We start from the raw sequence: 25,470 nt of genomic DNA on the forward strand, positions 1-25,470 counted from the left end.
ATTTCATTCTTTTTAACGGCTGAGTAATCATCTTAATGAAGATATATAAGCATGCATTTCTGCTAATAAAATACCCTTGTTCCACTAGAGACTTGGGTCCCCCTCATCCTTCTTTCTGTCTCTGGCTAGTTCTTCAGAGCATGAAAGCCTACTGAGCTTACTTTTTCGCCCAGGCTTTCAAGACCTCCTTGAGAGGACGCCCTGTGCCTTCGAGGGCAGTACAAGTCCTGTACAAGGCTTTATTGGTTTTCCAAGTAAACCGAGGGATATTGCTCTTTCTCTTTCTTTTCGTCGACTCCAGTCCCCAGGTCCTGGTGTGTAAAAGACAGCAACACCTTATGATCTCATTAAACCTTAATTATCTCCCTTAAAGGCCCCATTTCTAAACAGTCTCATGGAGGTTAGAGCGTCCATATATACATTTGGTGGGAGGGTAGGAATAGAGGACAAGACACACAGTTCAGTCCATAACAGGTCCCATCCTCATATTAACATAGACTTATTTAATAGAAGACTGGGAGACTGGAGGAAGTGGTAAGGAATAATTAGAATCTGTATATGTTGTGAAGGAGGAAATCACAGAATTCGTCGACAGATCCACTAGGACATGTGAGACTAAGAGAGAAGTCAATAAAGGAGAAATAAAATGGATTGATGTATGTTTAAAAAAAAAAAGACTGGGAGATAATCTCTGTATTTATCGTACAAATTTAAGAATGACAAAATAATCCAAGGAAAAGACAGAGTGAAATAAATAATGAAAACAGAGATTAAACAAGTCACAAGTTGGCAAAGAATAAAAACTAATAAGCCTGTCGACACTGGTCATTTAAAAAAAAAACCCTATATTGGGAAATGAGAGTATCACTAGGCTCTTCCATTTATGGAAGAGATAATCCAATATAACCTCTTCAAAGGATTAAAGAGGGGACACTTCATAACTTATTTACTGAGCCTCTGATACAAAAGCTGAAAAGAAAGACAATTAATACGTCAATATCTCAGAAACAAACATAACAGTCCTAAGCGAAATGTGAACTTAGGACACAGTGACAGACTGTATTTTCTTGGGCTCTGAAATCACTGCAGATGGTGACTGCAGCCACGAAACTAAAAGATACTTGCTCCTTGGAAAAAAAGCTATGACCAACCTGCTATGAAGAACTGACTCACTGGAAAAAGACCCTCATGCTGGGAAGATTGAAGGCAGAAGGAGAAGGGGGCAACAGAGGATGAGATGGTTGGATGGCATCACCGACTTGACGGACATGAGTTTGAGCAAGCTTTGAAAGTTGGTGATGGACAGGGAAGCCTGGCGTGCAGTCCATGGGGTCGCAAACAGTTGGAAACAACTGGGCAACTGAACTGACGAAGAACAGTTGATAAAATTCATTAAAAGGATAATTGAATGAAACAAAGAACAGAAGTTTCCTTAATTTTGATAAATGTTAACTTTAACAACATTTAGACTAGCAAACAGTATTATTAGTAATAAAACAATTTAAATAAAGGCACCACTATTACCCACTTCTGTTCATTGTTGCACTGAAGATTGTAAAAAAGTGTTAAGAATTAAGAAGGAAAATATACAACTATTCGTATCAGTTATGTAGAATATCCAAAACAATCAGTAGATCTTTTAGATCTATTACATTATGGATCATAATGCACTCAAACTATATTGAAGAAGGCATGAGTTTTGGTTTTATGTGTATTATTCTTGGGAATATATATGTTTACTTTTGTATTTGCTCATAACTAATTTAATAGTCTTTCCTGATGGTTCACAGAGGGTAAAGAATCGGCATGAAATGCAGGAGACCCAGATTCAATCCCTGGGTTGGGAAGATCCCCTGGAGAAGGGAATGGCAACCCATTCCAGTATTCTTGCCTGGAGAACTCCATGGACACAGCAGACTAAAGAGTCAGACACAACTGACTCACTCACACACACAATGTAATAGGAGGGAGCATTTTAAGGTCTTGAAATCTGTTCGTCCTGACCTGTCATTTGATCAAGGTACTAAAGAAACCTCCTCTCTTTGAGATTTTAATTTGTCAGAGAACCAGATCATCCATATCCATCATGACAGCATATATTTTGGTTTAAAAACAGGTGCCAAGAAGAAAGAGCTATATTTTCCTCACAGGGCTTCTTCCAGGAAAGCTCCTTGAATAAGACAAGTGACCAGAGAGAAGTATAATACAAAGTAAAAAGCTTTAACTAAAAGACTTCTCTAGTGATCCAGTGGTTAAAAATCCACTTGCCAATGCAGGGAAAGGAGTTTGATCCCTGGTATAGAAAAATTCCACATGCGACAGGGGAACTAAGCCCATGTGCTGCAACTTGTGAGCCCGTGCATAACCAGAGTCCATGGTCTGCAATAAGAGAATCCACCACGATGAGAAGGCCGCACACCACAACTAGAGAAATCCCATGCACAGCCAGAAGACCCAGTGCAGCCATAAACAAACAGCAGTACTGAAAATGTTGATGGTGAACTCCCAATAATGCCCTATTTCTTATGTGAGCTTGCAGGGGGACACTGTTACAGACTGAATTCTATCCCCCCAAAATTCATATATTGAAGTCTTATCCTCCAGTGTGACTGTATTTGGAGATACGGCTTTCAGGAAGGCAATTAAGGTTAAATGAGGTCAAAAGGGTTAGGACCTTAATCCAACAGAATTAGTGACCTTACAAGACACCACACACCTTGTGGATATGCACACACAGGAAAAGACCATGTAAGGAGACATAAACAGATAGCTGTCTGTAAGGCAATAAGAGAGACCTCAGAAGAAACCAGAAACTTTGATCTTAGACTTCCAGATTCTAGAACTTTAAGAAATTTATTGTTTAAGCTACCCAAGCTGTGGTCATTTTGTCAGAGTAGTCCTGGCAGACTAATAAAAGAGCCTATAGTAGTGTACTGTTAGTCGCTCAGTCGTGTCCGACTCTTTGCAACTCCATGGACTGTGGCCCACTAGGCTCCTCTGTCCATGGGATTCTCCAGGCAAGAATACTGGAGTGGACTGCCATTCCCTTCTCCAAAAGAGCCTATGGGTAAAAATGCTCTTTATTAGTAATTTGGGGTTATCGGATTTCCCCCCTACTCCCTCCACCTCGCGTGCTGGCACAGAAAAACTCAACGTTGAACTAACTAAATTAGAAGGAGTTAAGGGAATTTCCTGGGGGTCCAAAGGTTAAGACTCTGCACTTCCACTGCAGGGGTGCAAGCTCCATCCCTCGTCTGGGAACCAAGATCCCACATGCTGCTTGGTGTGCCGCCCACCCCCCACAAAAAGGAGGGAGTTAAAAAGTTTTCCTATCTTTTTCCTGACTACAGTTTCTACTTCTGGATACAATATATTCTTAGATATTTCAAAAATATATTTTAATGGAGAGTACCAGTCAGGATTTCCATGGTGTATCATTTAACTTTTTCTTGGAAAAAAACTTTTGCCCCCAAATCTCCACACCCTCTGATCACCCCCAAATTGTGACAGCCATGGCACTTACCTAACAAATTCCAATGAAGGCTGAACTTAAGAACCTTCTCTGCACAGGAGTAGCCAAAGTTATCTGGGTGGGAGGGTGGGGGTGAATCACACAAGCCAATGGATTGAGTTTACATAAACATCAACAGGTGTACAACAATTCTACTTTATTTTGCTGCAACTTTAAAGTAGTTTTATTTTTCCCACTCTTCTCCCTGGTCCCCAGAGGCACCAACCCATAAACATGCTCCACCTACTCAGGGGCTTATATTTCAGAGAGAAAAAAATAGTACTATCTGCCACCCTACTATCACCAAATCTATAAATCACAGCCTTGTAAATGTAATCTGTATTTACACTACCAAATCTCTGTATCTAAAATCCTACCTCTGGGAATTCCCTGTGGTCCCGAACTTTCACTGTTTTGGGCCTGGGTTTGATACCTGGTCAGGGAACTAAGATCCCACATGCCTGCCTTGAGCTATGGCATTAAAATAATATAAAATCACAAATACAACAAATCAGATTTTAGGAAGCTTACTTAACAGCCTTAAATATATCAACAAAAATGATTTTTAAAGATAATTTTATTTATTGTTTTTGGCTAAAGGTTTTTCTCTATTTGTGGTGAGAGGGGGCTATTCTCTAGTTGCAGTGCTTGGGTTTCTCATTGTGGTGGCTTCTCTTGTGCAGCATGGGCTCCAGGGCATGCAAGCTTCAGTAGCTGCAGTGCATGGGCTAAGCAGTTGCTGCTCCTGGGCTTCAGAGCACAGGCTCAAAAGCTGTGATGCCCACAGGCTAGTCACAGGACTTCTAGAATTTGTGGAAGATGTTTCCCATGGCCCGTATGAAAAATTCCTCATGTGTTGCTCTGTAGCATGTGGGTTCTTCCCAGACCAGGGAATGAATCCACATCCCTGCATTGGCAGGTGGATTCTTTATCACTGAGTCACCAGGGAAGCCCCCAAAATGACTCAAAAGTAATTTGTGCTTTTATAAAATAACTTTCAAAATATACACTGAAAAAATTATTAAAGCAGCTAAAACGATACATTAGAAAATATTCACTTAATGCAAAAGAAAATAATGAGAAACAAAAACACATGAGACAGAAAATAAAAAGTATAAACAGCAGATATAAATCCAACTATATTAACAATTACACTAAAAGTGAGTGGATTAAACAATTCAAATGACAGAATGTCAGTTTACTTTTTTAAAAGGGCTGCTGCTGCTGCTAAGTCGCTTCAGTCGTGTCCGACTCTGTGAGACCCCATAGACGGCAGCCCACCAGGCTCCGCCGTCCCTGGGATTCTCCAGGCAAGAACACTGGAGTGGGTTGCCATTTCCTTCTCCAATGCAGGAAAGTAAAAAGTGAAAGTGAAGTCGCTCAGTTGTGTCCGACCCTTAGCGACCCATGGACCGCAGCCTACCAGGCTCTTCCGTCCATGGGATTTTCCAGGCAAGAGTACTAGAGTGGGTTGCCATTGCCTTAAAAGGGCTAGCCAACTATATACTTCAATAGGCATACCTTTGATTCAAAGATAAAAATGATTAAAAACAAAAGGATAAAAAAGATATGCCAACAGCCTCAAGAAAGGCAGAATAACTGTATACATTATCAGAAAAAAGGAATACTAAAACAAAAAATTTTTCTCTACATAAAGAGGGACATTTTATAACCATAAAAGGGTCAATCCACCAATATATAACAACTATATATATGCACTTCAGAGAACATTAAAATATAAGTAAAACACAGACAAGTCAAAAACAGGCAATTCACCAAAAGTCAAAGACTTCAATTCCCCACTTTTGATAATGAACAGAATTGGCAGGGAAAAAACAAACACAAGGAAAATGGAGTTTTGAACATACTATACACTCCCACCTTTCCAGTTTACAGTGGAGGTTTTTAAAAAATTAAAAATCTATAGTACCTTAGGTTGTAGGTTAGTACACAACTGTCCATTGGATGCTTTGTAGTTTTAAGGTTGTCTGCTCTCTGGCAGTTACTATAGATTGGATCCAACAGTTCATGTACTTTGGTCAAGTGGTAAAAGGGTCAGCAACGTAAAAGGTCAGTGATAGGTGCACATGCCAGCAAGCCACCAAGCTCTAGATTTTTATATTCTGTTGTAGGGAATGCTCCTACCTATGACTAGCTATAGGTAAACTAGCAAGCTCTAAATAACGATCCTTGATATAGCTGGCACAAAGTTTGGCTCTACTAACCCACCCATCTGAATGTTGGTTTTACAGTTTGGAGAACAAGCAATATTAATGTGTTGATGCTGATAAGGTGAGGTGGCCCTCACCAGGAGGGGAGGCAAGCAGTCCGGGTATGTTGATATTGATAAAGTGCTGGGTCTACACTGCGGGGGTTCACAGTCATAACTCATATACTCCTATTTCAAAGAAAATCCATGGAAACTTCCTGTGTGTCATCACAAAAACAATCTTTCTAAATTTTTAATTAAAAAAAAAAACAAAAACTTTTATCCTGAAAATAGACAAAAATTTATCTTTAGGTTTGACAATCCCTACATTTAAATCTTACATATTATTAATATTACTTGCTGTGAGAAAAAGTGGGAAGAAAGCAAGTCACTAAAATCCATGGCCGAAAAAGTAGTTAATAGCATGCTGTAAACTGATCAATTTTTGAAGCAGGAAAAAAAAGGGAAGTCAATGGCTGCAGTAGACTAAATGTAACAATGCCAGTGGATTGTCACATAAAATTTTCCTGAAGACCTAAGACTTGTGAATTTTTAAAAAATATTCTATATCCATACAATGCAAAGAATATGGTTTAACTGGAAAGCCTCCTTTATTTTAAAATCAGCCTTATCACAGAAAATTACAAACCAAAAAATAATCTAAAAATCATTCCTTTAAAGTATAATCATATTAATACCTATCTTAAGCACAAAGGCACAAGCACATACAACTGCCAACAGAAAGAACTCAACTGAAATGGACCTCTTATGGTTTCCCATAGCTAGGCCTACTTTAGGTCAGACAAAATAGTAAGAAACAGAACATGAAAGGACAAATTAGGCCACATGAATAATTATTTTATATGCAAGGGTAACCATTAATTTATCAAAGAAACTGGAACATTAGATAAAGCTATTAAAATCAAGAGAGATGGGTTTTTAAAAAGGCTGTTTCAGGGTAACCTAAAAGATGCATATATAAGGACTTCCCTGGTGTTCACTTGTTAAGATTCCATGCTTCCACGGCAGAGGTCACAGGTTGGATCCTTGGTCAGGGAACTAGGATCCCACATGCAGTGCTGTGTGGCCAAGACATTTTTTACTACATCTATAGTAGTTATCTAGCACGGTTTGATAAACGTTTGTCAAATGAATAAACGTTATCTATAATTACTGAAGACCAAGTTAGAAAAGTCCCTATTTAAAGCTGTAGATGGGAAAAAGTCTCCATCCCTCCCTTCACATTTGTGTCAACCATAAACATCACATGATTTCATCTATCAGCATTCCAGTACCTCAAAAATATAGGATTTCTTTAAAAATATGATACTCTTCTCATACCTCAAAAACACTTGTATCTGTTCTGGTATTTTAAATCAGAACTTTTTCTTATGGCTTTCATTCTGCTTCTGTTTCTTTGGAAAGTCCCCTGATGTGGTTAAATTGAGGAAAACCAGTATTTTTCATTGAGAAACTCATCTGCAATGGAAAAAGGTACAGATACTATTAAAAAACTCAACAAAACCACAAATACCAGCAAATATAAAACCCACTTCTGATGAATTCCAAAGCATCAAGATTTACTCAAGCTATTCCAGGTCTGGCTTTTGTGTCCCTGCCCTTGAATTAGGATTTCAAGTATAGACTATCCTAAAGTTTACATTTATAATACAACTCTATAAATAGTAAGAGTTAACCTTTGAAAATTTATGTCAAGAACTATACTGAATACTTTGAATGCACTGTCACATTTAATGGTTACAACAAATGCACGAAGCCAAGCAGTCCTAAGCAGGAAGGCCAGGGCTGGCAGGGCTGGAAGTCCCACTGTCCCAGCTTTTAGGCTGGCTTTCTACACTGCTGCAGAAAGAAAGCAGATTAAGATTGAATGGATTCTTATGAAGTTTTTTTCCTAACGCAAACAGCAAAACCAACATCAGTGTCCTTAGTCCCATAAGGCAATATAGAGGTGGATGAGCAAACAGACTGCTGAGAATTCTAAATTGCAGCCATTTCATAGCCTGCCGCTATACCCCAAAAGGAAGGAGACTGTCAAGTCTTTGGTGCAACTGAATCGAGGGAGGCAGAGAGAATCACCTGGCGCCATTTTTCAGGAAGCTGCTTATCAACCTTTGTACCAGGAGGGCCTATGGGATGTCCTGTCAAAGTATCAGTCACCTGAGATTAAACAAAGCTTTCCTATGAGGCCCTACAAAAGAAAGGTCAACAGAGCACCATTGTGAAGCTGTTCACCTCCATCTCTGCTCTCCAGTCTTTCAGGTATCCAGCTCCAAACGTGATTCAGAAGCACAGGTCAACTCAATCAGATACCCTCTTCAGTCACTCATTGGTGTCTGACTCTTTGTGACCCCATGGACTGCAGCACATCACGCTTCCCCGTCCTTCACCATGTCCTAGAGCTTGCTCAAACTCATGTCCACTGAATCGGTGATGCCATCCAACCATCTCATCCTCTGTCGCCCCCTTGTCCTCCTGCTTTCAATCTTTCCCAGCATCAGGATCTCTTCTCATAAGTCCTCTCTTCACATCAGTTAGCCAAAGTATTGGAGCTTCAGCTTTGGCATCAGTCCTTCCAATGAATATTCAGGGTGATTTCCTTTAGGATTTCCTTTAGGTTTGATCTCCTTGTAGTCTAAGGGACTCTCAAGAATATTCTCCAACACCACAGTTCAAAAGCATCAATTCTTTGGCACTCAACCTCCTATTTAAGTATATTTCCACTTAGTTAACACTGGGTAAGGGTGACTAGACAGTAAGTCCCAGCAAGATGATGATCAGGCCATAACCAGGCTCCCAACATGTCCCAGAGGCAACACTAAGGTTCACCATTCAGCTCCCATAAAGTTAGGATGAAATGCCTCTAAAGAGAAAACGGGTATAATCTTTTACTCTGTTAGTTATTCCTGTCATTACAGGCACATTATAGTGATTGCTTTGGTAGTCCCAGGTTGTTGACAGGATTCTAAGAACTGCAATGGAGGCATTGTTGTCATGGGGTTAAGATCCAGATTTTATAAAACCAGAGGTTGACATTAATGATGCAAAGAGACCCCCAAGTACCAGAAGAGACATACAGGACATAATCTACCTTATCTTCAGCAGGGTCAAGTAAAGGATGACAGATCCAGCAAACAGTTAAATTCAGAGCCATAACTACAGTCTAGAAAATGTATACAAGAGAGTTCTACTTCCCCTTAATCAGAAAACCATGAGAAATCATGACTAATAGGATGAGGTTTTCAGGCCTTTGCCCAAGGACACAGCTCCAAGGACGTCCACTCCCCAAATCAGCAGCTGCTGAATTTCCAAGTGTCCTTATAATTAAGATTTTCATTTGGCCTGCAGCTATGTTGAAGATAGTATTGACAGTCTAGGGTAAATTAATGACTTCTATGTACCCCCAACCCAGTGATCAGTACTGTCTTCCTTCCCCAGCAAGCACAGGGGAGCCACTCAAATTCTGCTGGATGAGAAAGAACGTAAAAGTATAAAGTGAACAATTCCATGCACCTGAGCCACAATACTTTGTCCAATAACATGATTGTATAGAAGGAAAAAGTAAAATCTGATAGAATTTGTGGCAGTGACTCTTTAGGGACCTAATGAAGCAGTGACCCACTGGAGATCAATTTCCATCATCCTATAAAATACTGAGGTAGAAATCATTAGGGAGTTAGTACAGGAACTCTGAGACCTCAGTTTATTTCAATAAACATCCCACTCCATTAACCTAAAACTATATCCTTTGTCTCGAATTCCTGGCTCTCAGAGGAATGTGTCCTTGGTCTGATAAATTATCAGCTCTCGGATCCAGGAAAGGGTAGTAATTAACTTCTGGTCCATATGCCTGAGGGAAAAACAACTGGTGATCATTAATCTTTAGCCCATACATCTGGTCCACTGTAAAATTGTGGGAGGTAATGAGAAAAGGTCAAGGGATGGCGACTTAATGTCTAAGAAAACTAAGGATATCAAAAGCAGAAAAAGAGGAAAAAGCAAACAGTAAAACTACAGACCAATTTATTATGAATATAGATGGAAAAATCTTCAACAAAATGCTAGCAAAACAAAGATAACAGCATATAAAAATAATTATATGCCATAATAAAGTGGGACTTATCCCAGAAATACAAGATTGACTTTTCTTTTTTTTTAATGTAGAACCAATATCCTGTAACACATCAATACAATAAAGGACACAAACCACATGACCATCTGAAGTAGAGGTATAAAAAGCATCTAACATGACAAATTAAATGCATCCTAATATCCAACATCCTTTCAGATAAAAACACTAAAACTAGAACAAAGGGGAACTTCCTCAATTTAATAAGACATCTAAAAAAAGCCACAGGTTTAAAGCCTGAATGTTTCCCCTCTACAAGATCAGGAACAAGACAAGGATAATCTGCTCTTGCCATTTCTATTTAACATTGGAGAAGAGGTTCTGGACATGGCATTTGAGATAAAAGACATCCAGGTTAGAAATTAAGAAGTAACACTACCTTTACTTGCATATGGCATGATCTTGTATATCGAAAATTTTAAGGAATCCATTAAAAAAACTAACAGAACTACTTTGACTAGGTTGTCTACTACAAGCTCAATATATAAAAATCAAATGTATTTCTATACAACAATCTAGAAAACAATTCCATTACAGGTAACAGCAAAAGAATGAAACACTTTGGAATAAATCTAACACATGTGGAAAACTTACAGAAATTATTACACAGAAATTATAAAATTTCAAAAGAAACTAAAGACCTAAATGAATGAGTGGAAAAGTACCCCACATTCAGACACTCTCAAGGTGGCAGGCAATACTTTTCAAATTGATCTACTGATTCAGGACAACCCTAACCGAAGTTCCAGATGTCTTCTTTGCAGAAATTGAGAACCTGATCCTAAAGTTCATTTTGAAAAATAGTATAATATTGAAGGACTCACACCTCCCAATTTTAAAACTTAAACTACAAAACAACAGTAAACAAAGCCATGTGGGACTGAATTAGGATAGACACTAATCAATGGAACATAAACCAAAAACCAGTCCTCACATACATGATCACTAGGAAGAAACTAGAATTCAGAATATAAAAAAAGCTGGTGAAAAGTGTAGTCGCTCAGTTGTGTCCAACTCTTTGTGACCCTCATGGACTGTGGTCTATGGATTGTAGCTCCTCTGTGCATGGAACTCCCAGGCAAGAATACTGGAGTGGGTTGCCATTTCCTTCTCCAATGCATGCATGCATGCTAAGTCGCTTCAGTTGTGTCCGACTCTGGGTGACCCAATGGACAGCAGCCAACCAGGCTCCTCCGTCCACAGGATACCACTTATTGCTCATTACAATAGTTGTAACCAAAAAGACAAGTGTGGTAAGGATGCGGACAAACTAAAATTCCTACATGTTGCTGTTGAGAATGTAATGGTTCATCAAAAATAGTCTGGCAGGGACTTCCCTGGCAGTCCAGTGATTAAGACTTTGTGTTTCTACTGCAGGGGGCACAGGTTTGATCCTTGATCTTGCATGCCACAAGGTGTGGCCAAAAATATCTGCCAATTTCTCTAAAGGCCAAATATAGTTACCAAATGATAAGACAGATCAGTTCCACTCCCAGGCATATACCTAAGTGAACTGAAAATGTATGTCCATACAAACACTTGTACATGAAGGCTCACAGCAACATCATTCAGAGAATCCAAAAAGCATAAACGATTCAAATGTGTGAACTGATGAAAGGAAAACAAAATGTGGTATATTCATACAATGGAATTACTACTTTGCAATAGAAAGGAATGAAAGACATACACGCTTCAATATGAATGCATCTTGAAAACATCATGCAAGGTGTTCAGGGTAACAAGAGACCACATATTACGACTTCATCTATAAGAAATGTTCAGAATACACGAATCTATAGAGACAAACTAGATTAAATGGTTGCCGGCAGATGGGTAGAATGGAGAGTGACGATTAATGAGTACAGAGATTCTTTCTGGGGTCAAGAAAATGTTCCAAAAGTGACTATAGTATTGGTTACATAGTATTGCTGCTGCTGCTGCTGCTAAGTCACCTCAGTCGTGTCCGACTCTGTGTGACCCCATAGACGGCAGCCCACCAGGCTCCCCCGTCCCTGGGATTCTCCAGGCAAGAACACTGGAGTGGGTTGCCATTTCCTTCTCCAATGTGTGAAAGCGAAAAGTGAAAGTGAAGTCGCTCAGTCGTGTCCGACCCCCAGCGACCCCACGGACTGCAGCCTACCAGGCTCTTCCATCCGTGGGATTCTCCAGGCAAGAGTACTGGAGTGGCTTGCCATTGCCTTCTCCCCTACATAGTATTGAGTATATGTAAAACCACTGTACATGGTAAATGGATAAATTGAATTGTATGAATATGACATATGAATATGTATGAGTATGACATATGAATTATAGCTCTAAACTGTAGCTTAAAAATTTTTTTTCCCAGTTATTAGCACAGACATGGGCACATGACACAATGAACTATAGGCTTTTGGCAGAGCAAACAGACAAAAGGCATGTTCTGTGCAAGTTGAAGCTGACTGATCATATACCTGGAGATGTTAGGGCTATCCAATGAACGGATGTGTGCCTGAGAATGAAGTCAATGCCAAAGCAGAGCTCAAAGACAGTGTTTCAAGTCTTTAAAACTTTCAGATTAAAATGCTGGATCCAGTCAAACCTGAAAGTCAAGCCACAAGGAACTCTTTAAGTTATATGATCCAATAAATTCTCTTTGGGAGCTTAAAAACTAAAAACTTGCTTATGACTTTTTGTTTCTTAAAACCTAACTGGACAACGTAATTTCTTATAACACTCTGCATTTTAACCACACGATTTTATTTACAAGTGACTTCAGTTCAGTTGCTCAGTTGTGTCTGACTCTTTGAGACCCCATGAAATGCAGCACACCAGGCTTCCCTGTCCATCACCAACTCCCAGAGCTTGCTCAAACTCATGTCCATCGAGTTGGTGATGCCATCCAACCATCTCCTGCTTTCAATCTTTCCCAGCATCAGCATCTTTTCCAATGAGTCAGTTCTTCACATCAGGTAGACAAAGTACTTGGCACAGTTTTCATTTACAAGTGAAGCCTTGCAATTTAATACATCTCAAGAGAATCTTGGTGATTGTCAGAAAAATCTCTGCAATCATTACATATAACTATATGTTTCACTTGAGACATTTAGAACAGGCTAGCCTCTAACATTGCCCTTCAGTTTATAAGCACTGTTATGATATCAAGGATGGACATACCACAGAGCTGTCTCTCAAAAACAAAGCACTTAGAATTCTTCAAAGGTCCATTAGATACTTCTTTACAAGGTTTATTACAAAGTACACTTTAATTTACATTTCGATAGATTGGGTTGGTAAACTGGTTAATGGGGCGAGAAAGGATGAGATAGTTGGGATGGCATCACTTGACTCAGTTCAGTTCAGTCGCTCAGTCATGTCCAACTCTTTGCAACCCCATGAATCACAGCACGCCAGGCGTCCCTGTCCATCACCAACTCCCGGAGTTCACTCAAACTCACGTCCATCAAGTCGGTGATGCCATCCAGCCATCTCATTCTCTGTCGTCCCCTTTTCCTCCCGCCCACAATCCCTCCCAGCATTAGAGTCTTCTCCACTGAGTCAACTCTTTACATGAGGTGGCCAAAGTACTGGAGTTTCAGCTTTAGCATCAGTCCTTCCAATGAACACCCAGGATTGATCTCCTTTAGAATGGACTGGTTGGATCTCCTTGCAGTCCAAGGGACTCACTCTCAAGAGTCTTCTCCAACACCACAGTGCAAAAGCATCAATTCTTTGGTGATCAGTATAGACCAACTCTCACATCCATACATGACCACTGGAAAAACCATAGCCTTGACTAGACAGACCTTTGTTGGCAAAGTAATGTTTCTGCTTTTTAATATGCCATCTAGGTTGGTCATAACTTTCCTTCCAAGGAGTAAGCGTCTTTTAATTTTATGGCTGCGATCACCATCCGCAGTGATTTTGTGGACATGAATTTGAGCAAACTCCAGGAGACAGTGAATGAAAAGGAAGCCTGGCATGCTGCAGAGCATGGGGTCACAGAATCATACACAATGGAGGAACTAAATAAAAGTCTCAAATTCAATGTTTTCTGAGCCCGTTTCACACAGAATATGCCTTTGTGGGGCTAGGGGTGGCGGTGCAGAGATGACTCATTTAAAATGAAAAGCAATTCTTGAAATTCACTTTTCTAAATCCTTTTTAAACATTAGGGAGGATCACCTGCACTAAACATTTTCACTTTATCACGTCTAAAACATTGCTAATCTAAATGGGAAGTGGTGGTAGTTTGGTCGCTAAGTCCTGTCCAACTCTTGTGAATCCATGGACTGTGTAGCCTGCTGGGCTCCTCTGACCATGGAATTCTCCAGGCAAGAATACTGGAGTGGGTTGCCATTTCCTTCTCCAAAACTGAAAGTGAAAGTCGCTCAGTCCTGTCCAACTCTTTGTGACCCCAGGGACTATACAGTCCATGGAATTCACCAGGCCAGAATACTGGAGTGGGTAGCCTTTCCCTTCTCCAGGAGATCTTCCTAACCCAGGGATCGAACTCAGGTCTCCCACATTGCAGGCAGATTCTTTACCAGCTGAGCCACAAGGGAAGCCCAAGAACACTGGAGTGGGTAGCCTATCCCTTCTCCAGCAGATCTTCCCGAATCGAGCTGGGATCTTCTGCATTGCAAGAGGATTCTTTACTAACTGAGCTATCAGGGAAGAAGAGTCCTGTATATCTAGAACAGGGAATATAAGGCTTTTGGACAAATCTGCCCTGGCTGGAAAATTTTGTAGAAGCATTACTGACTTCAAACATGCCTGCAGGTAAAAACTACAGAGTTGTGTCTGGTACTTCCTTACAAAAATAGAACCTATAGGATCTACAGGGAAGGGTTTAATCAACACAAAGCTGATAAATTGATTTAGTGTTTAAATGAGTGAACTATCTCCTATAAGACAGGCCATAAAATATATTTCCTGTAACATGACAACAGCTAAAATTTATTAAGCAGTTACCATTTACCAGGAGCTCTTCCAAGTGTGTTTTATCTACAAAACTCATTAACTTACCGTAACAATCCTATAAGGTTGATACTACTGTTATCCCTGTTTTACAAAAGATGAGACAATTGATATAGAGAAGTTTAATAATTCTCCCAAGGAAGCAGAGATGCTACGTGGTAGAGCCAAGATCTGATGCTCAGCAGTGACTGCCGGGACCACGGCCTCAAATCATTACAGAAAGTTTCCTAATACTACCTGGAGTTTACAGAATGGATATGCCAGAAATGACCACTTTGGCTGTATAGGTCTGTATTTTAGGGATCAGTTTTCTCAGAGTTCTGCTCTGTGCTGCCTTATCCCATGTGCCACAAGTAACGAATTTGAAAAATAAAACAAGAAACAGACTGTGTAGAGAATAATGTTAAGTAGACCTCTTCCTCAGTAATTTAGACCATCATCTCCTATTCTTTTTCTAGTAAAGATGAACAAATGAATTCCTTGCTTTCTCCTCAGACTTTGTCATCGAATCCATTGTAAGCTGGTGGTGGTGTGAGCCGCTCAGTGGTGTCCAACTATTTGTGACCCCAGGTACTGTGGCCCACCAGGCTCTTCTGTCCACGGAATTCTCCAGGCAAGAATACTGCAGTGGGTAGCCATTCCCTTCTCCAGGGGATCTTTCCAAGTCAGGGATTGAACCCAGGTCTCCTGCATTGCAAGTGGATTCTTTACTGTCAGCCACTGTAGTTTAAGACTGAACCAATGCTGGCTCAGCTTAATCATTCTGTTCCACAACAGATAAATTAGAGTAGACTATTTAAAACTGACATGCTTACCTTTAAATATATTACTCCTTTATTACTGTATATGTTACCATTTCCCTCCAAACTTGTCAGGACCACTCCACAGTGTCTACTTCTTTGTTCCTAGGGACGGCAATAAACATTTTATAATTGAAATAAATTCAATATAAAATTTGTAATTGTATTTTTATTTATATAAAATTCACATTAAGCTTATAATAAAGATACATACTAATTTGCTTACTTGATATGACACTGCTGCTCAAACCGTGTTAAGGCTGGATCAAAAGCAAACTAAGCTTACTGAATTCTTAAGAAGGCAAAGTAACAGAAACTGGGTCTGCCGTAAATTACCATTTACTTTTTAAGTGATAATTCAAGTGCACGCCTCCTGATCCACTCCTTCTATCACTCTAAACACTTTCAACTTAACAATTCTTTATCGAATTAGTAAATGAGAATCCTACTTCACAAGGAAAAATAAAACCATAACTCTTTCATGTTAACGTCTAACAGAACTCGTTTGATTGAGAGTTAACACAATCAGAAATATCCCCAAACAAGCTCTGCGACCCGTCTATTTAAATGCACCCCAGCTCATCCCCTTCACCTACTCTTCTTTTTCTTTTGAAGGCAGGCACTAAAATGTTACAAATAAATTGTTTTCACTGAAACCATTTTCTTAAAACTTACTGTTCCCAAAGGACATCTGCTTAGGAAATTCGTATCCCTCGAGAACACCTAAAATCGGTACGCATTTGCGCATTTAAAAATGCCTCGAGGGACTAACTACTGCTGAGGAACGGAAAGCGACTCCGGCACAGACGTGTTTGCGGGCCACTTGGAGACGCAAGCTGAGCAATTTTGTTTTGGGAGGTTCGGCCTAATGGGGGTGGGGAGGAAGGGAACACTGGAAAAATAAATTCAAAACAAAGATTTTTTTTTTTTTCAAGCCAGCGACAGGAAATCATTAAAAACATAAGCCACTCTCACATCCATCAGCCTAACCAATCGCCTTGCAGTTTAACAAAATGCGTCCTCGCAGTCGCCACCCCGCGACCTCTATGGGGAGGAAAGGCGTTCTACAGAAAGCACCCGGCGAGGCGCGGCCCTGCGATTCGGGGTCGGCATCCGCCCGGGTTCCCGGCCCACCCCGCGCGGCGGGCGGGCACCGAGTGGAGCCCGGCGGGCCAGCCCTCACCGCTGGCCCGAGCCCCGAGCCCCCGGAGCGCCCGGCGCCGCCGCTCAGCGCCCACCACAGAACAAAAGCGCTCGCCGCCGCACACCCAGCCCCCGCCTGTGGGCACTTGGGCTGCCGGTGCCCGCCGCGCCGCCGAGAACCCGAGGAAACGTGCGAGTGCCGGCGGGAACAAGGTCCCCCACTTACCTACCGGAGCTGAACCCAAACGGGAGCCGGGAGAACGCAGCTCCTCTCGGCCCCGGAGTTTAAGTCAACTCGGGTCCGCCTCCAGGGGCGGGTCGAGGTGGAGGCCCACTCCCGGAAAGCCAACCCCGCCCCGGCGCAACGGCAGCAGCGAGGCCCGCTACCCGGTACCGGGGTCCTAGTGCCGCTCGGATGAAGGAGAGTCCGGGGAGCCCGGCCCTCCAGTTTATCTCCCAAGCTTGCGCGGCTAGTTCCTGTATCTGAAGAAGAAAACTTCTCCAACAGTGGCTCTTTGTCTTTAACTTGCCTCAGAATCTTTTGACGGTTGTTAAAAAGGTACTGATCACTGGAAAAGACTCTGATGCTGGGAGGGATTGGGGGCGGGAGGAGAAGGGGACGACAGAAAATGAGATGGCTGGATGGCATCACCGACTGGTTGGACATGAGTTTGAGTGAACTCCGGGAGTTGGTGATGGACAGGGAGGCCTGGAGTGCTGCGATTAATGGGGTGGCAAAGAGTCGGACGCGACTGAGCGACTGAACTGAACTGAACTGAAAAAGGGACTGAAGAGCCCCACCGACAAAATTACCCATTCAGTAAGTCTAACTCCGGGCTGAAAATGTTTATTTCTAACAAAGGGGAACATCCTTTAACACAGGGAAACTTTCTCAAAGGAAATAGACTCTTTTTGCCTGAGGATTTCTATAGATCAGAGTTGTGAAAATTAATACAGTAAAGGGAAACCTTATCAAAATAGAGCGGAGAGGCCAGAAGGGGGAGCTGTCATGCAGTAGGGTACCACTCTCAGTAAATTACAGAAGTGAAGTCGCTCAATCTTGTCTGACTCTTTGCGACCCCACGGACTGTAGCCTACCAGGCTCCTCTGTCCATGGGATTTTCCAGACAATAGTACTGGAGTGGCTTGCCATTTCCTTCTCCAGGTGATCTTCCCGACCCAGGGATCGAACCCGGGTTTCCCTCATTGTAGACAGACGCTTTAGCGTCTGAGCCAAAATTACAGAAAGAATTGTCAATTACAGGGCCCAACGGGAAAAGATGTAAGCTGTCCAACCAACTTTTTGACCAACCCATACATTGCGGCTCATAAAAGAAATAGACTACTCCACAACTCAGCCAATGAGAAACTGTCATCCTCACTTTTCCCCAATGAAATTTCCTTCAAAAGAACTGCTCCCAAACTCCTTCTTTTTCTCCATAAAGTAACTTTGCTTTGTTTGTTGGACTATAACTTTTGCTATAGTCTGCTTGACCCAAACTGCAGTTTAGTTACCAAATGCAAACTGACACTGCCTGCTGCATGACTGGCCAATAAATCGAGGTGCCAGTTGTTGGAACAAGGCCAGTTGTTGGACTTTATTCAGAAAGCCAGCAGACAGAAAAGATGGCAGACCAGTGTCCCAAAGAAACATCTTAAACCTGAATTCGAATTCAGGCTTCTTTTATACTAAAAGGGGAGGGAGTGTGGTTGGCTGATGCAGGTATGAAAGTGTGACCTTCTTGGTGCAGGTCATACCCCCAAGGTGATGTGATAACCCTCTGCTCCTGCAGCTATCCACATAGGTCTGGTTATGATGGTCCTGTAAACATAAAACAAGACAATTGTTATTCTCTGTTCTGCAATTTATCTCTGCATAAAAGAAAATTGGACTTCCCTGGTGACTTAATGATAAAGACTCTGCCTGCCAATGCAGGAGAACCAGATTTGATCCCTGGGTCAGGAAGATCCACTGGAGAAGGAAATGATAGCCCACTCCAGTATTTTTGCCTGGGAAATCCCATGGACAGAGAGCCTGGTGGGCTACAGTCTATGGGGTCATAAAAGGATAACACTTAGTAACCAAACAACAACAACAAACAAAAACTGTCACACATTTAAAGGTCAGGCCTGGGAGGCAGAGCCTTCAGAGTGGACTATCCTGTACATTTTAGGCTACAGGCTACATTCTTTTGGACAAAGCTGCAGAACCAGCATGACTGAGCACCAGCAAAAAGTTAGAGCTAAAGGAGCAGATCCAGTATGGAGTCAGGTTTGTTCTTCTGTGTTACAAGTCTCCTGCTATTCTAGAATAAACCCATTTTTAGCTGGGAAAATAGCTTTCGTTTTTAAAGTCAACAAAGTAAACAAGTAATCCAGTCTGAGTGAATAAGAATGAGAAAGGGCAGAGGTGCTTAGTTCTTGCAATATACAGGAAAGGGTATTCCTTTGCCCTCATGACTCTGCCACTCACTAGACATACAGCTTTGGGGAAATTACTTAACCTGTCTCTACTAAGTTTTCTCATCTGTAGATTGAGAATAACATTAATATTTACCTCAGGATTGTTGGGATACTTACATCAACTGCTGCTGCTGCTAAGTCACTTCAGTCGTGTCCGACTCTGTGTGACCCCATAGACGGAAGACCACCAGGCTCCCCCCTCCCTGGGATTCTCAGTTCAGTTCAGTCACTCAGTCGTGTCCGACTCTCTGCGACCCCATGAATCACAGCACGCCAGGCCTCCCTGTCCATCACCAAATCCCGGAGTACACTCAAACTCATGTCCACAGAGTCGGTGATGCCATCCAGCCATCTCACTCAGGTTTTTTTGTGTTTTGCCATATAATTACTAGTATGCTCTCAGCTGGTAAAGAATCTGTGCAATGTGGGAGACCTGGGTTCAATCCCTGGGTTGTAAAGATCCCCTGGAGAAGGGAAAGGCTACCCACTCCAGTATCCTGGCCTGGAGAATTCCATGGACTCGTCGCATAAGGTGGCCAAAGTATTGGAGTTTCAGCTTTAGCATCAGTCCCTCCAATGAACATCCAGGATTGATCTCCTTTAGAATGGACTGGTTGGATCTCCTTGCAGTATAAGGGACTCTTAAGAGTCTTCTCCAACACCACAGTTCAAAAGCATCGATTCTTCGGCGATCAGCCTTCTTCACAGTCCAACTCTCACATCCGTACATGACCACGGGAAAAACCATTGCCTTGACTAGACGGACCTTGGTTGGCAAAGTAATGTCTCTGCTTTTTAATATACTATCAAGGTTGGTCATAACTTTCCTTCCAAGGAGTAAGTGTCTTTTAATTTCATGGCTGCAATCAGCATCTGCAGTGATTTTGGAGCCCAAAAAAACAAAGTCTGACACTGTTTCCACTGTTTTTCCATCTATTTCCCATGAAGTGATGGGACCAGATGCCATGATCTTTGTTTTCTGAATGTTGAGCTTCAAACCAACCTTTTCACTCTCCTCTTTCACTTTCATCAAGAGGCTTTTGAGTTCCTCTTCACTTTCTGCCATAAGGGTAGTGTCATCTGCATATCTGAGGTTATTGATATTTCTCCCAGCAATCTTGATTCCAGCTTGTGCTTCTTCCAGCCCAGCGTTCCTCATGATGTACTCTGCATATAAGTTAAATAAGCAAGGTGACAATATACAACCTTGACGTACTCCTTTTCCTATTTGGAACCAGTCTGTTGTTCCATGTCCAGTTCTAACTGTTGCTTCCTGACCTGCATACAGGTTTCTCAAGAGGCAGGTCAGGTGGTCTGGGATTCCCATCTCTTTCAGAATGTTCCACAGTTTATTGTGATCCACACAGTCAAAGGCTTTGGCATAGTCAATGAAGCAGAAATAGATGTTTTTCTGGAACTCTCTTGCTTTCTCCATGATCCAGCGGATGTTGGCAATTTGATCTCTGGTGCCTCTGCCTTTTCTAAAACCTGCTTGAACATCTGGGAGTTCACGGTTTACATACTGCTGAAGCCTGGCTTGGAGAATTTTGAGCATGACTTTACTAGCGTGTGAGATGAGTGCAATTTTGTGGTAGTTTGAGCATTCTTTGGCATTGCCTTTCTTTGGGATTCTACTACATGGCTAAAAGCAGTTCCTGGAATATGGGGTAGTATACTTGGGTCACATAAGGGGTTTTCTAGAACCTAAGCCACACAAGTCAGCAAACAGAAATGAACCCAAGAAACAAGGTGTTTTGTTGCAGGAAAGTCTGACACAGATTCCACTCCTATAGATCCTGTCTCTCTGTTATTGCTGAGTTGTGTCCAACTCTTGCGACCCCATAGACTGTAGCCTGCCAGCCTCCTCTGTCCATGGGATTCTCCAAGCAAGAAAACTGGAGTGGGTTGCCATTTTCTTCTCCAGGGGATCTTGCTGACCCAGGAATTGAACCTACGTCTCCTGCATTGCAGGGAGATTCTCTACCAACTGAGATACAAGGGAAGCCCCCCATAGTGCCTAAGGAAGGAAGCCTAAGGAAGATATTAGTCCAGAAAGATGTAATGCCCAGGAAGCTACAACTGTATTTGAGATGGAGTTGCTGATCTCTGTGCTGTGTATCCTTGCCTGTGTTTGTGCTGACTTTCTCCTGTCTCCTAGACAATGAAAGCCTGTCAGATTTTCTAAAGTGTAGTCTTTCCACCACTCCTTAAGTACAACTGATGTTTGTCAATACAGCAGCCCTGAAGGGTCACCAGCAAGGAGGCTTGCATGGGGAGGACACAATCTCCAGGACCTGAAAGTTGTTTAATCAGGAACTGGAATATAAGTTGCCTTCTCTATAAGAAATTTATAACTCAGTATGCCAAATGAATAACTTTGCTATCTGACTGGTCAGACTGGGGAAAGAGCCCTCAAAAGATCAGATTGTTCTATGCTGTGTCTCCTATCATAAATTATAGATCCTCTCCCTGTGTTTTACAATATTCAAAAGAAAGTCTCTCAAGTCAAATTACTTTGGCTATAGATGTTATCTTAGTCTTTCAAGAGCATAACACTTAGACTCAAGGTTTGTTAATGCCTCAACTTAAAAAACATGTTTTGGAAAAGTGCATGACATCATTAGCAAGTCTATAGTAACAAATTTGTAAAAAATAAATGAAGATGCCTGTTATTCATTTAAGAGATAAATGAGGTCATTGATTTTCTTTTCTTTGCTTAGTCGCTGAGTTGTGTCTGACTCTTTGCGACCAAACAAACTGTAGCCCACCAGGCTCCTCTGTCCATGGGAATTCTCCAGGCAAGAATACTGGAGTGGGTTGCCATGCCCTCCTTCAAGGGATCTTCCCACCCAGGGATCAAACCCAGATCTCCTGCATTGCAGGTAGATTCTTTACTGCCATCAGGGAAGCCCTGGTTGTCCCCAATATTCTGTTTCTCCTTGTTAGTGGTATTTAGGTACAAGGTCAGTTTCCTGGAGAATACATTCCCCAAGCCTCCCTTGCAGCTAAATATTGCCACATTTCAGATTTCACAATGATATATGAGCAAAAAATGTTGTATGCAACTTCTGTGTGAAGGAATGTCTTACCCTGAAATTCCTCTCTCTAATTTGTTTATACTGGAATGTAGAAATGGCAGTAACCTAATTTCAAACTCAGAAAGGAAAACTGTTTCTGAAGGCAAAAAATATTTTCCTTTCTTGTGCCATAAATTTCTCTGGCAGTTTGGTGGAGCCTATAGACTCTTTCATAGAATAATGTTTTGGAATGCTTAAAATAAAATATATATGATTACAAAAGGAATTAATTGAGTATAAAAACTTAACAAAATATTTTAAAAAACAAATGTGTGATATGATAATGTTTCTGTATTAACAAAATAAATAAGATCTAGTAATGGTTCTAATAACAACTGTGATTTTGAAACGGATGGACATAAATGCATTTCAAGATTATCTGCATTAACCCTAATAACATAAGATACCTGTGATTTTTATGGTGAAAAAACATTAATAGTGCTATATTTCTGTGGCTTTGTTGCCAACATTTACATTTGAAAGAAATGGTATCTTCAATAAAATGTTTAGTGAAAATAAAGTTAATTGTTTGCCATCAAATTCATGGTATTCCTGAATTCTATTCATGGATGTGATAGGCATAAGTTTGGCCCATATGACTTTTACCTCCTGGTGTTACTCCGTAGTTATTATTTAGTTCAGTTCAGTTGCTCAGTTGTGTCCGACTCTTTGCAACCCCATAGACTGCAGCACACCAGGCCTCCCTGTCCATCGCCAGCTCCCGGAGTTTACTCAAATTCAAGTCCATTGAGTTGGTGATGCGATCCAACAACCTCATTCTCTGTCGTCCCCTTCTCCTCCTACCTTCAATCTTTGCCAGCATCTGAGTCTTTTCCAATGAGTCAGTCTTCGCATCAGGTGGCCAAAGTATTGGAGTTTCAGCATCAGTCATTCCAATGAATATACAGGCCTGATTTCCATTAGGATGGACTGGTTGAATCTCCTTGCAGTCCAAGGTACTCTCAGGAGTCTTCAACAGCACGGTTCAAAAGCATCAATTCATTGGCACTCAACTTTCTTTACAGTCCAACTCTCAAATCCATACATGACTACTGGAAAAACCATAGCCTTGACTAGATGGACCTTTGTTGGCAAAATAATGTCTCTGCTTTTTAATATGCTCTTTCAGTTCAGTTCAGTCACTCAGTTGTGTCCAACTCTTTGCGACCCCATGAATCACAGCACGCCAGGCCTCCCTGTCCATCACCAACTCCCAGAGTTCACTCAAACTCATGTCCATCGAGTCAGTGATGCCATCCAGCCATCTCATTCTCTGTTGTCCCCTTCTCCTCCAGCCCCGAATCCCTCCCAGCATCAGAGTCTTTTCCAGTGAGTCAACTCTTTGCATGAGGTGGCCAAAGTATTGGAGTTTCAACTTTAGCATCAGTCCTTCCAATGAACACCCAGGACTGATCTCCTTTAGAATGGACTGGTTGGATCTCCTTGCAGTCCAAGGGACTCTCAAGAGTCTTCTCCAGCACCACAGTTCAAAAGCATGAATTCTTCGGCAATCAGCTTTCTTCACAGTCCAACTCTCACATCCATACATGACCATGGGAAAAACCATAGCCTTGACTAGACGGACCTTGGTTGGAAAAGTAATGTCTCTGCTTTTTCATATGCTATCTAGGTTGGTCATGACTTTTCCTCGAAGGAGTAAGCATCTTTTAATTTCATGGCTGCAATCACCATTTGCAATGATTCTGAAGCCCCAAATAATAAAATATGTCACTGTTTCCACTGTTTCCCCATCTATTTGCCATGAAGTGATGGGACCAGATGCCATGATCTTAGTATTCTGAATGTTGACATTTAAGCCAACTTTTTCACTCTCCTCTTTCATAAAGATGCTCTTTAGTTCTTCTTCACTTTCTGCCGTAAGGGTGGTATCATCTGCATATCTGAGGTTATTGATATTTCTCCTGGCAATCTTGATTCCAGCTTGTGTTTCATCCAGTCCAGCATTTCGTTTGATGTACCCTGCATATAAGTTAAGTAATCAGGGTGACAATATACAGCCTTGACATACTTCTATCACAATTTGGAACCAGTCTGTTGTTCCATGTCCAGTTCTAACTATTGCTTCCTGACCTGCATACAGGTTTCTCAGGAGGCAGGTCAGGTGGTCAGTTTTCCTATGGTTTTAAGAATTTTCCAGAGTTTGCTGTGGTCCAGACAGTCCAAGGATTTGTATAGTAAATAAAGCAGAAATATATGTTTTTCTGGAACTCTCTTGCTTTTTCAATGACCCAGCGGATGTTGGCAATTTGATCTCTGGTTCCTCTGCCTTTTCTAAATCCAGCTTGAACATCTGGAAGTTCACAGTTCACATATTGCTAAAGCCTGGCTTGGAGAATTTTGACCATTACTTTACTAGCATGTGAGATGAGTGCAATTGTGCAGTAGTTTGATCATTCTTTGGCATTGCCTTTCTTTGGGATTGGGATGAAAACTGACATTTTTCAGTCCTGTGCCCACTCCTGAGTCTTCCAAATTTGCTGACATATTGAGTTCAGCACTTTCACAGCATCATCTTTTAGGATTTGAAATAGCTCAACTGGAATTCCATCACCTCCACCAGCTTTGTTCATAGTGATACTTCCTAAGGCCCACTTGAGTTCGCATTCCAAGTTGTCTAGCTCTAGATGGCTGATCACACCATTGTGATTATCTGGGTTGTGAAGATGTTTTTTGTACAGTTCTTCTGTGTATTCTTGCCACCTCTTCTTAATATCTTCTGCTTCTATTAGGTCCATACCATTTCTGTCCTTTACTGTCCATCTTTGCATGAAAAGTTACCTTGGTGTCTCTAATTTTCTTGAAGAGATCTCTAGTCTTTCTCATTCTATTATTTTCCTCTATGTCTTTGCACTGATCACTGAGGAAGGCTTTCTTATCTCTCCTTGCTATTCTTTGGAACTCTGCATTCAAATGGGTATAGCTCTCCTTTTCTCCTTTGCCTTTTGCTTCTCACAGTTCTTTGTAAGGCCTCCTCAGACAACCATTTTGCTATTTTGCATTTCTTTTCCTTGGCGATGGTCTTGATCCCTGCCTCCTGTACAATGTCATTAACCTCCTTCCATAGTTCTTCAGGCACTCTGTCTAACAGATCTAATCCCTTAAATCTATTTGTCACTTCCACTGTATAATCGTAAGGGATT

At 41.4% G+C, this 25,470-nt stretch overlaps 1 protein-coding gene and 1 long non-coding RNA gene across 8 annotated transcripts in view; one reads left to right on the forward strand and one right to left on the reverse strand.

Moving 5' to 3' along the window:
• Positions 1–17,076, reverse strand: part of RESF1 (retroelement silencing factor 1) — a 31,010-nt gene extending 13,934 nt beyond the window's left edge. The window contains exons 1-5 of one of the 7 annotated variants that reach the window (XM_055394087.2): positions 16,996–17,076; positions 15,642–15,731; positions 12,321–12,448; positions 7,062–7,199; positions 3,524–3,586 (exon numbers count right to left, since the gene is read on the reverse strand). The gene's annotated coding sequence lies outside the window, so the exon portion shown is untranslated. The remainder of the gene's footprint in view (positions 1–3,523; positions 3,587–7,061; positions 7,200–12,320; positions 12,449–15,641; positions 15,732–16,995) is intronic. The other 6 variants (XM_055394084.2, XM_088837236.1, XM_055394086.2 and 3 more) reach the window with 6 other exon arrangements.
• A 118-nt stretch (positions 17,077–17,194) lies between these two features.
• The window catches only part of LOC148777669 (uncharacterized), a 29,131-nt gene continuing 20,855 nt past the window's right edge, over positions 17,195–25,470 (forward strand). Inside the window, exon 1 of the long non-coding RNA XR_016037664.1 lies at positions 17,195–17,328. This is a non-coding gene — a long non-coding RNA (uncharacterized LOC148777669). The remainder of the gene's footprint in view (positions 17,329–25,470) is intronic.

Source organism: Moschus berezovskii, chromosome 6 (assembly GCF_049115385.1).
Source record: "Moschus berezovskii isolate FMDL1 chromosome 6, NW_MosBer_1.0, whole genome shotgun sequence".
Taxonomy (NCBI): domain Eukaryota; kingdom Metazoa; phylum Chordata; class Mammalia; order Artiodactyla; family Moschidae; genus Moschus; species Moschus berezovskii.